Source organism: Fringilla coelebs (assembly GCF_963513975.1).
Source record: "Fringilla coelebs genome assembly, chromosome: 4".
Lineage (NCBI taxonomy): Eukaryota > Metazoa > Chordata > Aves > Passeriformes > Fringillidae > Fringilla > Fringilla coelebs.
In genome coordinates this window covers 4383547-4401228 of record NC_140032.1, presented here as the reverse complement: position 1 = coordinate 4401228, position 17682 = coordinate 4383547, and positions in this window count along the sequence as shown.

Genomic DNA, 17682 nt, shown 5'->3' with positions numbered 1-17682 from the left:
TGTCAGAGCTGAGGCTTTAAAAATACACCCCAGTAGTACAAAAGAGCAGTTAATAACGAAAGGCTTGAGGATGACCCCCACTGACTGCCAAACCTCACAGAAAATAACCCTAAAATGTTAAGTGGTTGTGATAAGGACTCTCATTGAGGAGATGGGAAGGAGGTGGGGGAAAGGTATGAGTCACATAACCACTTTCCCAAACCTCTTGCCTTTATCATCAGCATCCTCAAAGGATACTCTGATCCTTAAAATCCAGTGTGGTCTTTAGGCAGCTGCCAATGGAGATGTGGGGTGGTTGGCCTGGAATCCCAACTGACCCCACCGTGCCCTTTGTGCTGCTGCACCTTCACTTCTCCCCTCTTCTGATGCCTCAGGTTTTTGCTTTTATATTTTTCAGATGCTGTGCTGCTTTAGTGTGTAATTCTGAGCTTCATATTAGGGGATGGTGAGCTCTGTGCACAGAGTAGGGAGACAAAACAATTCTTTCTCTAGCTGGGCACCAAGGAAAAATGATCCAAATCTCAGGCCCAAGAGCACAAACAACGTGGGCTGGAGAGAGAAAAACAAGAAGGATGGGATTTCATGGGCTAAAGATGTAATTGGACAATGAACTCCAAGATGCAAATTGAGCAGAAGTTAAAAATCTGTGAGACCCAGTGACTTTTGTGAAATTTGTGACCATTTTGGTTCATCTTGGGTGCAGCCCTGGCTGGGCTCTTGTGCTGCCCAAGGTGGATCAATGAGGCCTTTTAATAAATCCCTACTTCATTCTTTAGCTCTGCCTAGTCTCTGTTCTAGGTCAGCCTGCACAAGGCATCAGTTCAGGGAGAGAACTGCAGCTCCTGCTGCCTCCCAGCTGGTGATGTGGCAGAGGGGGATTAGGAGAGAGTGCAGATGGACTTCACCTGCCTGAGGTGACACCTCCAACACTCCAAGCTGGGGGCTTGACTGGCAGTGGAGATGTCAGTGGAGACATCAGTGCACAGTCACCTCCAGAGGCTGAATGAGGTTATGGGAAGACCAGTTCCTCTTGCTTTTCATGGTTTCTCTCTCTCCTTTGTGCACCTTCTGCTCTTGGTTTGCTCTAATCTCCACCTCCCCTTCCCCAGTTGTTGCCCAGCCTAACTTTGACACCAGGAGAGCTGCAGCACCAGTCTGGGAGAGAAGCTTCACCTCTCAGACCACAAAACCCATCAGCCAGGCATGACCACCACTTAATTTTCTAAAGAATAAATAAAATGAGACTTGATATGGCCCCAGCCTTACAGGATGAGGAGAAGGGAGGAAGAAAGTTTTCCTCAGCACGTTCAATCTTCACCCAGTTGAAAACAGGATGCTCAGGGGAAATATTTGTATACAGCTTCCAGCCTTGATCTGCCTCTGGCAAGAAGCTGAATAAAAAACTGAACCAGCACAGTCCCCCTAAGCAAGGTTTGAGTATTTAAAAAAAAGGCAAAAAGCTAAACATCCTCTTGAACATTTGTACAGCCACATCTCCAAGTTTGGGCAGAACATACAGAACTCTGCACACAGGGGAATCTCTGGGAATTACTGAAGATTTTTGCCATTAGAACAATTATTTGGAAGCAAAGCCACATTGATGCACATGTTAAAATCAAGGCAAGAAAGAGCTCTCTGTATAGGGAGCAAATGGAGCTATAAGCAAACCAGTTGGAAACTATTGTTTTTATATAGCCAGACTAATTAGCACTGGTTTCAATTTTTGAATAAAGAAATAATTAGGAAAAGATAAGTCAGCATCCCTAATTAGCACTCTGCATTGAGTAGAAAAGACAAGTGCAGTAGGTTGACTCTGGTCATTTTGAAATACAGGAACAGGATAAAAACTTGCTCTGAACATCCAATTCTACCTGTTGGAATCTCATTATTTCCTAAAGGATTGCACTGTCAAAGAAATTGGGTTAAGCACTGAATTAAGCTCAAAGATATTTTCAAAATCGGGTGAAATTGTACACCATATCGAAGCATAACCAATCCATTCTTTTGGTAAATATCAACAATATACAAAGCTTTTTAGCAGCTTGTTCTTTCTTTTCTTTCTTTCTTTCTTTCTTTCTTTCTTTCTTTCTTTCTTTCTTTCTTTCTTTCTTTCTTTCTTTCTTTCTTTCTTTCTTTCTTTCTTTCTTTCTTTCTTTCTTTCTTTCTTTCTTTCTTTCTTTCTTTCTTCCTCCCTTCCTCCCTTCCTCCCTTCCTCCCTTCCTCCCTTCCTCCCTTCCTCCCTTCCTCCCTTCCTCCCTTCCTCCCTTCCTCCCTTCCTTCCTTTCCTTCCTTTCCTTCCTTTCCTTCCTTTCCTTCCTTTCCTTCCTTTCCTTCCTTTCCTTCCTTTCCTTCCTCCCTCCCTCTTTCTCTTTCTCTTTCTCTTTCTCTTTCTCTTTCTCTTTCTCTTTCTCTTTCTCTTTCTCTTTCTCTTTCTCTTTCTCTTTCTCTTTCTCTTTCTTTCTCTCTTCCTATTGTGTTACAGCTCCTGTGTTGACAGATCTGGTTTGAGATCAAAGCTTTACTGATTTTTATTGGTTCTGTTCTAGTATTGACACCTCCCACCTGATGTGTGAGGGAAATCACTGCTCCTGAAATCAGCCAGCTAAAAACCCAAATCCCTCAAACAGAAAGAAATTAGAAAGAGAAATGGCCTGTGGTGTTCCAGCAGCAGTGAAATGAGGATCAGGTGTCCAAGTTTAAATTTGGAGCAGTTGCAATCAATAAAGGTGCTTCGGATTTGTGCCCGCATGAGAGCAGCATTGCTTTAGGAGATGAGCACAGACTTTAAGAATTGCCACATTCATGGGTCCTGCCATGGTTTCACTGGAGGAGCTTCCACACAGAGCTGAACAGAAGCAATTAAAAGTGGCAGTGGCAGGTTATAACTGTAAAACACCTTCAGAAGTTTTTGTCTTTTTAGGATATCTTAGTAGTAGTTTTCCTGTTGGGATATCCATTTAGACATCCTCAGTGGATTAAAGGCATAAACAATCCCATTTCACTCCCACAGGTTTGCAGGCTGAATACCTGTCAGCCTTAATGTGAACATACAGGAAAAGAGGAAAAATTTCCTTCTAAGTATAACAGAGATCCAGTTGGTAGCTCACAATTCAGCTCTAACTACCCCATTCTGCATCTCTCAGCAGGAACCATGGGACTCAATAAGATTTCACCAAATTTAATATAATGGCAGAATTATTGGAATAAGTATACCAGAACACCTGAAGGGAGTGATGCAGTATAAATACCATTTCCATTAGGAAGTAGGAACAAGTCAAGCTCACCTGCCAGACAAAAAGCTCTCACATCTGCCTGGGATGTAGGTGGGCTTGGGGCCTCCTGTTTGATTTCCCGACAGTCAGGCTCATTTCTCTTTGCACAAAATTCTTTTCTTTTCTTTTCTTTTCTTTTCTTTTCTTTTCTTTTCTTTTCTTTTCTTTTCTTTTCTTTTCTTTTCTTTTCTTTTCTTTTCTTTTCTTTTCTTTTCTTTTCTTTTCTTTTCTTTTCTTTTCTTTTCTTTTCTTTTCTTTTCTTTTCTTTTCTTTTCCTCTCCTCTCCTCTCCTCTCCTCTCCTCTCCTCTCCTCTCCTCTCCTCTCCTCTCCTCTCCTCTCCTCTCCTCTCCTCTCCTCTCCTCTCCTCTCCTCTCCTCTCCTCTCCTCTCCTCTCCTCTCCTCTCCTCTCCTCTCCTCTCCTCTCCTCTCCTCTCCTCTCCTCTCCTCTCCTCTCCTCTCCTCTCCTCTCCTCTCCTCTCCTCTCCTCTCCTCTCAAATGAGCACACAGGTTATTTTTTATATTTTTTATGCATTGTAAGGAATAATGCAGTCATCTATCTGTGGAAAGAAAAGCATAATTCATGCAATTTGACTGATTAGTACTTCAATATGGTTGGTATAATCTGCTGTAAGAGGCTGTCAAATTGCTTTTCCTTCATCAGCTCTATTTTGCATAGAGTAACACAGGAAAATAATTCATTTGTCTGTAGCTGTAAATGTTCTCAAGCCAGTCTTCCCTTCCTCTCTCTTACACACAAATAACTAATTTAATAAAATGCCACAAAGCACAACAGAGAAGAATGGGGGAGAACTAATTTTGAAAAGAACTTTCTTTTGAGAATTTTTCAATGCTAAGACAATCTAAATATCCAATGCAAAAAAGCTGTTTGAAATGTTGTCTGGATAGTTAACCCCAAGGTCTCAAGCATTCATTGATATTTGAAAATTTCTCCTGAGCACAAAACCAAACCAAAATCAAAACAAAACACAAAAGGAGAGCTGTTGTAGTCTGTTGTTGAAAAATCAATTGCTGCAGTCTGTTGTTGAAATGAAAAATGAGAAGACTGTTTGAGGCAACTCTTAAATCTTCTCTACATCCCTGCCCTGCAGGAGACTTCCCTATCCTGCAGGAAAAACTGAGTTCTGTATTTCCAAATGTATCACTGCATCCAAAATATATCAGAATATATTCTGGTGAACTGTGACCATTTTTCCAGACATCTCAGATCATGCCAACATTGTTTATACCCCAGAAGTCTGTCTGCTGTACTCATGGTTTGACAAGATCTAAGTTGTTGGATAAAGGACAGGAGCCCATGAGGAGTAATTTCTTTAATGACAACTCCTGATTAAGAACTTGATTTGAGATCTGTATGTTACAAAGTTATTAATCCACCTTATGTTCTTTGTTCATTCTATGTATGGAAAGTTTCTTTTATTAAAATGACAGCCAGTCATACATCAAATGCTCTGAGAAAGCCGAAGTTTCTCTATCACAAACAGACCTTTTTGGCTAGACCTGAAATTCTGTCAAATAAAACATGGTCTTGTTTTTAAAAAAACTTCTTTGAAGCTATGCTGACATTAATCTTATGGTTCTTTTCTTCTAGTCCTTTGCTGCTGGTGTCTGCCTCCATATTTTACCAATTATGCTACTTTATCTAGAATAAAGAAACTGATTGATGCAGTATATTTTCCCATAGAATTCATTTTAGCCCTTTTCCATACTGAAATTAGTAATTTTCCAAACTCTGGAGTCAAGACTTGGTTACAAACAAACACTCATGGTTCAGAGGGCCTTTTGGCTAACTCCCTCAATGCTTATCACACATTGCCTTGGTCTGCTGATTTATTAGGGTTTGCAAGTTTTCTTTCCATCCTGAGTGCCAGGAAAGGTCGATCACCTCTCCCAGCAGGACAGGCAGCCTGGAGCTGACCCAGAAGGAGGGACCTGCAGCCTGTCTCTCATTCTGCCACTCCTCAGGGTGGTTTCAGTAGGTGCCTGCCCTTAGTAACCATCCACTCTCCCTACATGAGCAGTGCCAGCTGTTTTCCCTCTTCCACTTCTCAAACTTTGCCTGAACAGCTTCTACCCTTCCCAAGCTGAGCAAAACCCTGCCCTTGCCATCAACATTTTCAGTTCGTTTGCATCTGACAGAAGCTGCTGCCCCATCAGTTGTTCTGATTTTCTTCACAAACACAAATTCCCCTTCCTGTGAATATCAGACTTAGGGAAAGGCAAATCTGCTTTGAAAATGTCCTGTATCATAATTTTTTAATGCTAATGCCTGTTGTAGTTCCCTACTTCCTTTGGTTTCATTTGTAACATTCCTACATTTTGTTGTTGGCCACAAATTCTTTGCACAACACAGACCTGACCAGGCAATAATCGTGGCTTAGTTGCAGAGCTGCTGTATTTTAAATTAGTGATTAAATTTTTACTGACAATATAAAATTTTCCCTTGCTATGGACTTAGCTGTATTTCTGATGTTTTGAAATCTAAGTAGGTTTTGTCACTATGTCAAATTAAAACTCCTCAGCTAAAGTTGCTCCATGTGACACAATTTTTGATGTAGCTGAGGTCATTCTTTATTGAGAATAAGGAGTCCACAATAAATTCCTCCCCATCAATTTCATTACATGCAACTTTAATGAATTAGTATTTAGAGTCCTGTAACTCTCAGTAGTCTGTGATTTATGAACATCTAATACTGACCCAGCAACTTTCCTTGAATTCTGATTTTTAGCAATCACCAGCTCCATCAGATTTCCTTTCTGAGTATGGTGTTGGCAACAATGCACACAGGCTTGTTCTTGACAGGTAATTTGGGGTTTTTTTCCACACATAAAGGATTTCCAGTTTAGATTTCATGCCTGAGAATTCAAACATGACTGGCCTGTTTTAGCCTTGTCTGTCTTGTTTGTTTACAGGTCTCTTGACTTGGGAGAAATTTAAATTACCACATTCATGCAATCTATTCTCTCTATACTTGACCTAATATCCCTTGGTCAAAACTATCCTACTGGTGCCATTTAAATACTCTGGTTTTGGTATCTCCTGAGTCCTTTCCTCTCTATACTGCAGGAAAACCTATCCCAGGAGAGCTTTTCTGGGAAATTCATGGATAGCCTGGATATTTTTAACTTTCATCTTTCTATCCAGATCAGTCAAGCTTTGCAGACTGTGAGGAGCAGTGCCAGGTGCTGTGTCAGAGTCCAGCACAGATGGAGCCAAAGGTAGCCTGTTTTCAGTCCCACAGTCCTGCCAGTCCCTGAGTCATGGTGTTTGCTGTCACTCCCAAAAGGGAATGAATCTTGGTATCCTCCCAGCTTTACACCAAATCCCATCCTCTTCCCCCAGCACCTCCTCCTCTGTGGCAAGATCCGCTTGTGGATGCTCTGTTAGTGATGTCTGCACTTTGAGCTGCCTTTTGCCTCCATCAGCCACCAAAAACCTCTGTGCCAAGAGCACTCCCCGCATCCCTTCATTAACAGAGCTGTGCCTTCCGAGGGGGAAACAGGCTGTGACTCACTCCAGCATCTGCTGGCACCATAAGGACTGGGAAGGGATGGCTGGCTGGGTAGGTGGCTGGGTGGATGGAGCCAAACAGACAGAGGAGTCTCTCGGTCCCAGTGACAGCTTCTGATCATGCCACCTCCCAGCTCTCATACCCTCTGCTGGCAGCTGAGCTGAGGAGCTGACCCATCAATATGTTGCACTCACACTGGAGTTTCAGGACAGAAGAAGAAGGAGATTTTGGGGTTTCTCACCGTCGTGACTCTTTCACTTCCAGCCTCTCCCAGGCACTGCTCAGTGGGAAGTTAAATGAAATTGCATTCCTTGTTCTCACACTTGCCTCCTCTACCCTGTCAGGAGTGTGAACCAGCATACAAGACACAAGGATAGTAAAAGCTGCTGAAAAAAAATTCCTGTTATTAAAAGGGATTCTTATTTAATTATTGAAAAGATTTATGAAGTGTTTGATGGATAAGAGGCACTTGAAGGATAAACTGTGGGGCTTTCTACAAGGAGGAGAGAAGTCCTTCTCAGCTTTAACCCAGCAAGCATCAGTGTCAGAGCATTACTGACAGACAAATAAACCTCTTCCACTTTAACAGGCTGAAATAAAGCCTGGACATTGGTAAGACTGGACATCAGCTAGACTAAAAAATTGTGTAGAGTAGCAGCAGGTAATGTTAAAAGTTCTGAGAAGTCATTTGTGGTGTTTGTGAGGTCCCCAGGATGAGGCGAAAGATGAGGAATCTGACTCCATGTTCTCAGAAGGCTGACTGATATTACATATTATATTATATTATATTATATTATATTATATTATATTATATTATATTATATTATATTATATTATATTATATTATATTATATTATATCACATTACATTACATCACATTACATTACATCACATTACATTACATCACATTACATTACATCACATTACATTACATCACATTACATTACATTATTATGTATTAATGCTATACTAAAACTATACTAAAGAAAGATAAAGGAGACATCAGAAGGCTTAACAGGAATGAATAATAAAAACACGTGACTGACCCCTCAGAGTCTGACACAGCTGGCTGTGATTGGTCATTAAATTTAAACAATTCACATGAAGCCAATCAAACATTCACCTGTTGGTAAACAATGTCCAGACCACATTCCAAAGCAGCAAAACAGGAAAAAGCAATCAGATAATTATTGTTTTCATTCTTTTCTGAGGCTTCTCAGCTTTTCAGAGAAGAATCCTGGGCAAAGAGGATTTTCAGAAAATATCAGTTATTGATGACAGTTGTTGAGCACCATCCTTTAGTTTTAATATAATTTTGAATATTGGAGATTAGCAGAAGACACAGTGTAAAGAACAGATCATTACACTTCTGCCCAGTGTGAAATTCTTGTATCTTTTTATGGAATATCTAGTCCTATGTTCTGCAGGACCCTGGTTCTGTACTGGACATCTTAGGTTTGAGTATTTATTTCTTTGCTAACTTGACAGTAAATCTTCCCAACTGTATGGAAACAGCACTGTCAGGCTTTAAAAGGGTATTTCTCCATAGCAGGAATTCCTTGAAAATGGAATTTCTCTGTAATTTCTTCCTAGAACATGCCACCTTTGGGGGACCAGGGCAAAAAGAAAAAAGGGCAGGGGTAAAATCACAGGGGTTTTTTGTTTTTTTGGTTTTTTTTTTTTGTTTGTTTGTTTGTTTGTTTTGTTTGTTTTGGTTTTTTTTTGGGGGGGGGTGGTGTTTGTTTGTGTTTGTTTGGCTTTTTGGGGTTTTTTGTTGTTTGGTTTTGGTTTTTTTTCAGGAAACCCCACCTTGTACCCTTGTTCCATCTCCACTTCAAACCAGAACCATCTCTTAAGAAGTTCTCTATCAGAACACAACAAAGTGACAAGCAATGATGACATTTTTCACACCCTAATTCACAATGCTGTCTTGAGGTTTGTTCTTTCACCCCAGAATCTGGAAGTCACTGGATAACCAGTGGTAGCAAAAAAAGCCTTTTATCCCTGTTCAGACATCTAGTGTTTCTAACTGGGCTACACTGTGCAGATGAAATGGTCAAACCATGGATAAACAGGCTCCATATCTTCTGATTAGATTTTTAATAAGTCAGAAATTTGCATCTCAGCAAATTTGGACAAACTTCTTAAAATAAAAAAAAAGTGGATATTAACCTTAACTCAAAGAGGAGAAATAGTTTTCAATTATGTCAGCAGATTTATCTTGTACATTCCTTGCATCTGCTGAAGTATTATATCTTTAATATAAAATAACTGCTTGGTCAGAGCTGGGCTTCATTTCCCTTGAATGCAGGCTCTGGGAAACCAGTCATGTGTTCTGTTTACAGCTTTTCACATTATTTGCCCTTTTTTTTCTTTTTAAGAAACCCATAACATCCACAGAAAGTGAAAGAAATACTGTTGGCTGGAAAACATTTTGAAACTTCTGCATCTTATGCAGCAAAGAAAAATGTCTTTAACAGCTGATACACTGGGCTCATAATTCAAACTGTCCCTCATTACAGACCTAAATTTATCTTCCATCCCACACAGATTTCTACTCTATCCCAATTTTCCTACTCAGAATTATTCACATCAGAAATGTAGGCTCATGAAATGCAGGGCAGCAAAAGCGTTATTTATGCTAAAGGAACCAATCCCACTTCTTATTTCAGCTTTGTGGCTGTGGGTTTATTGTGTCCTCCCTCTCGGGGCTGAGTCCCACATGGTATCTCACATTTGCACCCAAGCACATGGAGAATGTGGTGTCTCTGCCTCTGAGAGCTTGAATTAATCCACTAGGACTCAGCCATAAAGAACTCTAAAGAGCTGCAGGCTTTATTGACTCCAAGCTCTCCGGATGCATTTTTTGCCATGTGAATTATTTAAAGTCCTTCACGAGTTTCCCTGGGGCCTTTTCAAAAGGAGCTCACAATCACCTTCAAACATGCTCTGGCCAGCCCTCTCTTCTAAATCTGCTTTCTCTAAACACCCTGAATTCTGGCAGCATCTTCCCACCTCTTGTGGTGTTTGTCTTCAGGTCAAGGTGAAAGATGAGAATCTGCCTATATGTTTTTAGAATGCTAATTTATTATTTTCTGACATTATATTATATTAATCTGACTATATGTTTTTTAGCATGCTAATTTATTATTTTATGACATTATATTATATTAAAGAATGCTGTACTAAAATTATATTAAAGAAAGAGAAAGGATACAGACAGAAGGCTTAACAAGAATGAATAAATAAACCTCGTCACTGACTCCTCAGAGTCTGACACAGCTGATGGTGATTGGTCATACATTAAAAACAATTCACATTAAACTAATTAAACATGCATTTGTTGGTAAACAATGTTCAGATTGCATTCTAAAGTAGCCAAACACTGGAGAAGCAAATCAGATAATTATTGTTTACACTTTCCTCTGAGGTTTCTCAACTTCTTAGGAGAAGAAATCCTGCCAAAGGAATTTTTCAGAAAATATCATGGTGACAACCTCTGGGAGGGGAGTGGAGCCCAACAGTCCTGATTTTCAGACCATTCTGCACTCACAAGTGATTATTATATTCTAAATTACTGGCTTTTTTTTTTCTATGACAATAGAAAAGATAGTCTAATAATTATAATAGTTCTGATGCCCTGTCATATTTCTATACACAAGATTTATCTTCATAAGGAATATGACAAGTGATGTTATTTCAGAATTGCATATACATGGCTTCATACAGGCACACAAGTTCAAGAATACTTGATTTTAATGAATTTGCATTAAACCTATTTAATAAAGCTATAATCATTCAGAAATTGCTTCAGAATAACAATAAGATTTTCGTTTCACAGTCTTGTTCAAGAACAATTTCTCCATGAAAATCAACTCTAAATTATATGGGGCACAGGAATTCATTATGAAAGAGTTCTGTTAATGGAGTCTGATGATTACTCCAAACAATACTTCTGGGAAACTTGGTTCCCAAAAGCTTTCAGCTGATGAATCCAAGAGTTCAGCCTGAATATTATCTGTAGGAAATACAGCAAATAAAAAAAAACTAAAACACCACCAATAGACAAATGAATTATGGCTCTAATTCTTTTTTCCATCAGACTACAGTGAAAGCATTTTTAATTTTTTTGCTGTTCCTGTAAACTTAACCAACATTTTTGTTGTTATTTATGGCTAAAAAGGAAATCATGTTTTTACACATCAGCCAATTCAGGACACAGTAAAGAAGAATCTCTACCCTGGATTAGCATCTCTGTTTCTTCCTTTTTCCTCTTCATCACCTGGGATTTTATCAACCCCCATTCAGGCCCAGGTAGAGCTTCTTCACCTGTCCATATTTATGATTTAGACTCTGAATAAACAATTTTATTGACTATGCCTGACCTCTCTTTTTCTCTCTCCCTTTCTTATTTTCAATTTCTGGCTCAGCCAGGATTTATTTAATGAGTTCATCCAAGTCTTACTAGGAAAAACCTGCCCTGCCTTGTATTTTTTATGCACCACTCACAGTGACAGTCTTACTAAATAATAAGTATTGATAATAAGAACACCACCATTACCCCAGCTCTTTTCTTGAGCCAACAGCTGTGACACAAGCCACCAACAGCATAAGAAACCACTTTATCCCCGAAACAGTCCTGACATTAACTTCCCCAGCAACAAATCATTATCTAAATAATTTGTAAAATTGTCAAGCAGCAGCCTGCCTTTTCTTCTGCAGCTCCCAATGATGTGATGGAATTTCCATTTGCAACACACTGCAATATTTAAATTGGAGTGTCCTGGATGCTTGTAAGATGCTACTCTCACCCTGAAGGGAGGTCCTTACCTGATGCACTCTAAGATTTCTTTCTCCTTTGAGGTAAATTTTAGATAACATCAGACGAGGATCTAGCCTACAAAATTAGTAGGGCTCAAACCCAACACCATGAGAAACCTTCCTGTTGTGTCAGAATCTACAGATTTCCTTCTTCCCTTCCAAGAATCCATGGTACACAAAAGTGCACTTCTGTATGATAATGGTAGCTTCAGCTGATAAAGAAGGTGAATTTCCAAGATTTTGTGGAATTCTATACTAGAGCCAAAGTTAAATTGCAAAGGCAGGATCTGAAATTCCAAAGCAAGATCTCATTTCTTTCTAAATTGAGACAATATGATACTGCTGTCCCCAGAAACCAAGTTCAATTAAATCTATCATGAGGAAATTGCTTTCTACTATATATTTGAAGCAATTGACTTATTTTCTCTTTAATTCAGATTCTGAGTCAGGAAAATAGATAAGTCTGATTCTTACTTCAATGCTGGAACTTTTATCATAATTGAAGACAAAGAACCCCCATAATTTGGCAGATCTATATTTACTTACAAAAACTCCCAACTTATAGATTGTCAGAATATTTCATACTGCTTCTCAAAATAGCCTTTTCAGTTTTCTGAAAATCATTTATAACTGTGAAGAAAAATCAATCTCTCCTTTATACATTTCAATCAATTAACTGGTTGAAGATTGTAGTTTCTTGGATCACTAAGGTTGTGAGACACTGACCAAACAGTTATTAGGAAAAAAAACCAAAAACAGTGGGAAGATATTTCCAGTTCTAGTATTTTTCTGACTGTTGGACACTATATACATCTGCAGGAATATATGGATCATTTTTTAATAATATAGCTGTATCTGGGAAAGCTATCAGGGAAAATCTCTGCTTGAAGTATAGACAAATTTTAAAAAAGCATTTTGGGGAGTGATTCACAAGTCATAAATGCCACAATACCAAAGCCTTCATGGGGAATCATCAGTCAAAGTGAAAAAAAATTAAAATTAAAATCAAAATCAAACCATTTTACCCATGTCCTCAATATTTGCCTCTTTTCCCAAAAAATCCATCCTCACACAAACACACAGCAGCTCATAAGATTTTTCTAACTGAGGTTTCTTGAAGAACAGGCCTTATTATCAGAATTTTCCACTTCTCTCTGTGCCCCCTACTCCAAGGACCTGCCCAAGTAGGAACCCAGAAATCTTTTACAAACTTTTTTTTCTAAAAATAAACGGAATTAGGTTTTACCTCTTACACAGAGAGGGGCATTATCTATCAAAAAATTATTTGCACCTAAATTAGAAAGCAAATTTGTTTGGTCCTCAGTGGCAGTAGGGACAGTAATTTCAGACTGATGGCAAAGGCAGAGCAAGATTGGTTCATAGCTTACAGATGAAAAAACCCTAATTTTCCTTTGCTGCTGTGTTCTTCCCACAAGACACAGGAACAATCTGATCCCTTTTTCTGCCTTAATAGTCATATCATGTTCTGACAGTGAATACAGCAAATTTTGCAACTGCTTTGGTTTGCATTTTCTTGAATTAAGAAAAACACCCAATCCAGATAGTTCAATAAATAAGCATGTGAGTTTAGTTTCTGAGTAAACAGTAAATCAGTTAATAAATTGAATTAATTCAACCTTCCTGCATCCTTATATCTTAATGAAATCAGGACAATAAAATTCCTACAAGGTTACAAAAGTTTTATTTAATAAACAATTAATTCTGTTACGTTCTCAGAACTCTCAGGATCATTTGTACATTGAGATTTTGCCCCAACAGTGCAAGTGGTGGTGCCTCATTCCACTCCCTTCTAGGACAAATAGAATCATAGTGTCACAGAATCATGGAATTGTTTATGTTGGAAAAGATCTCCAAGATCATCAAATCCAACCATCAACCCAACACTGCCAAGTCCACTCCTAATTCATGTCTCTAATCAACACATTTGAACAGTTATTTTACATTTCCAGGGACAATACATAATTCGCCTCTTTAACTATTAAATAAAACATATTTTACAAACTTTCTGCCTTGATTCAAGCTCCCTGCCTTTATTCAGCTGTTCAGTGAGCTTTCACTGAGCCTACACAGCTTAATATTCCTATAAGTGAAGCACTAAGACTGTATCTAGTGATAAATTTACATATCAAAATGGAAATGTGAGTTCAAATTGGAAAGGCACAAAAAGAAATGATCAGAAATTAAGAAACCATACTGATAAAGCCAAAGCTTGAATCTCTCAGTAAGAATTCACTATCAAATCACACTGAAAATACCTATTGAACAGCACATAATCTCATTAACTGAAAGTGAAAATTACACTTAATTCTTATTCTCTGAAGGTATGAGTTACAATAAATCCTACTGACATAGCAGTGCATGGGCCCAGGAGCTGGGATCTATTATAATCTACTTAACCTCTGAGAACCTAATTTCCACTTGAAATAATAATTAAAAAAAAAAAAGCCTTAAATACATTGACCTCTAATACATTCAAAATGTTGGAATAAATCAAGTAGCAGAGTTAATAATTGACTCATTACTAATGTGCTGGTATGAAAGAAAAGAATTCAGTAAGCTTAATGCTATCCCTAATTTGAAGCTCCAATAGTCCATTTTTCATATTACTCTTCCTGCCAGCTTCTAAGGTAAACCTTTTAAAGTATTTTGGAGGGGGACTAAAGATGAGAGAAGAGAAAAGTAGTTGCAGTGCTGTGGTCTGGAAGGGAACATAATTCACCACTTTATGCCATATTTCCCACGTCAGACAATGGTATTTGGGATTTACAGTGATTTTTAGTGACAGAAACTAAAACTGGAGCTTCATTGCAGAAAATGTTATTATGAGGCATCACACTTTAAATAGCAAAAGAGTGAAAGAAATCAAGCCCCACTCTGCCCAGTTTTTAGGATGGAGTATGGAATGCACAGGAAGAAAAAACTGTACAAAAGTCACACTAAAAAGCTGAGACAAAGCAGAAAGTGGAGACAATATGTTCCAGTTGTTAATCAAGCCCAACACACACCCTTCCTCCCTCATCAGTTCAGTGCATGATTTTCTGCACACCAAATGTAAAATGTGCCAACTCACAACCACTCCATTCCAAAGTTCCAAGAGCCACTGACAGAAGATAACCAAGCCTATTTGGGAAGGAGGGAATTTTCAGCATAAATAAGCAAGAGTCAGAAATGAAATATTATACCATATTTATTTCATTATTTTTATTATGGTGAGTGGGAGAGAATATTTTTTTGAGAAAATTCCTTTTTATTAGACGCATTCTATACTATTAGGATTATTCCCAAGGTGTTTAAGAATAGAAGGGGTCATCTGCATTGGTTCTGCAACCGATTTAAATGTCAAAATGTGTTGGGATGCAGTCCCTGTGAGCTCCATGTGAATGTATCACTGCCACGAGCTATTTGGGCTGCTAACTTTGACAAGAAAAACATTTTCAACATGTAAATGTCAATAGAGGTTCCAATTGCTACATTTTCTGGCTGAATAGGAGCACAACATATGTAAAAATCAATATAGATGTATTCCAACATATCTTTTTTTATATTCCAGGAATAGCAAAGTGAGGAATGAATTCCCTGCTCCCTGTGGGCAGGCAGGAGTTCAGCTATCCCCATATAGTGGTGATGGCAGAGCTGGGTTTCTCAGCTCCTGGCAAAAGGTTATTTTATGGAGCCCAGTGCCCTAGTGCTATAGTAATCCCTTTATACCACTGGTATTTAAGTAACCAAAGCATTTCAGCTCCTAGTTTGATTTCAACCTCTTTAAAATTCAATGTTTTCAGCAAATGATCAAATTGTATCATGAACTAAAGTGTATTTCAAAAATAATCTAAACCTTATTTCCTGCATAAAGAGTCTGAGTGTACTGAGTCACTCTGCTCTCAACAGCCACTTGTCACTCTTAATAAGCATACCTGAAGACTGAGCCAATTATTAGTGGATTCATGATTTTTCACAAAGGATCACAATGTATTTTATATCAGCTGGGCAAACCTGTAACCCTGGTTTACTTGGAGCTAATTAATTCTGACTTTCCCTCAGTTATGCTGTTATGGAGATCCATGTTGTTGGGGCTAATATCACAGGAAGAGCTGTCACAGCAGTGTCTTCAAGTTTAACTCTACTGAGTGAAAATGGGCATTGGTGCATGGACACAGAGACAAGGCTGGGAAGGTCTGGAGTGAGGATTTCCCAACATTTCATCAAAATGTTTTGGTTGGAAGGGCCCTCTAAGATCACTGAGTTGGACCCTGAGGCCAGCACTGCCAAACACACCACTAAACCTGGCCCCAGGTGCCACATCTACATATCTTTTAAATCCCTCCAGGGCTGGGGACTGCAGCATTTTCCTGGACCACCTGTTCCAGGGCCCAAGCACCCTTTCAGTGAAAGAATTTTTTTAATATCCAACCTAAACCCTCCAGGTGCAAATTGAAGTGATTTCCTCTTACAACAGCACTGACAGACATCAGCACTCAAGCCCAAACATGCAGATATCAAATGAAACAATTAACCATGAAACAGAGACATTCTCAATCAGGACCTGACCTGATGATCCTGCAGAGAACAACCTTCAGTATGGACAAGGCAATCAGGTCTGTGAGGCTGTGGGATTTGGATTCATGACTACTGATGTCCTCTAACAGATTAATGTGTGCACATATATTCAAAGGATTTGAATTCCTGGAGCTTCTCTAAAATAAAGGTTGTCCCCAAACTCGTTTTTTCAGCAATGCACAGAGTCATGGGCTAATCCTCAGTTATTCATGTAAAGATCTGTGCCCCAACATGATTCTTTGCACTCAGATTAATTCTTACTGCCCAGCTGAGAATGTCTGTTCCTAATTAAATTAAATCTACCACTATATCTAAGACATAGGGTATTTATGATTTTTTTGCCTCCCTGCTGTCTTTGAGGACTGATAGATAAAAAATTTTGATTTGATGCTTGTCACAACGTCCTGATAGTTTCATTAAAATTCTTTTCTTTGTCTTCTTTTTATTTTAATGCTTTATGGGATTCAATTTCCTTTGCTAAAGCCTATGACCTGCAAAATTACAGTAGTGAAAAAGGGACATCCAAAACCTGATTTCAGGTGATTTCACATTCATTTGCTTTTGTGAACTTGAAAGCTAGAGAGGATTAATGTCGTTAGAGCACTTAACACATTGCACAGAGAGCTTTGCTTTGCACCTGCCTCTTGAAACATTTGACTTTTTCCTGCTACATGTCCTAAATCTGTGTTGTGATTAAACCCCAGCCAGCACCAGCATCACACAGCACTCAATCCTCATCAGTGGGAGAGAGACTTGGAAGGGTAAAAGATTACAGACCACAGTACAGTCAGCTAAAAGAGATACAATCCATTGGCATCTTCCAAGGAAAAAGTGATTTGGAAATACAAATTCTGTGAGGTATAAATCCAGTAATCTAGGAACAGATTGCTAATTACTTATACAAAAGAAATCAAGTCAGTCTTCATAAATCAGCAGCAACTGCAGCTGTTTAGGGAAGTGAAATGACAATTCCGTGCTCTATTGAGGACAAGACAACATTCTTTTAAAAAAATGCTACTATAGACCTATGGGTAAATATTTGGAAGTTATTTCATCTTGTAGTTAGAGCCACAGCCTCACTTTTCCCCTATGAGCATGTAAATAAGATGTTACAGCTGCTGTTTCACGGTTATTCTTGCAGTACTGCAGTAAACTTTTATTATTACATATGTCATTACTTAATAATTCATAGGCAGACCTGTATCCTGTTACTTTTTAGGAGTTTTTATAATGAAATCCATTTGCTCTGCCTTGCTTGATCGATATTTCAGCACAGTCATACAAATCATTGACTTTTCTCCCAGAATCATGCACAAGGTGCCTATCCAAGGGGACAGGAGCCCAACCACACTGAGAAAACTGAGCAGGTTGGCCCCAAACTTTTTTCTCCTTTTTGAACAATTGCCACCGACATGTTTTATGAAAAATCCTTTCCTTAGGATTTTCCACCTGAGAAGCTGAGAGGCCTCAGGAACAAAA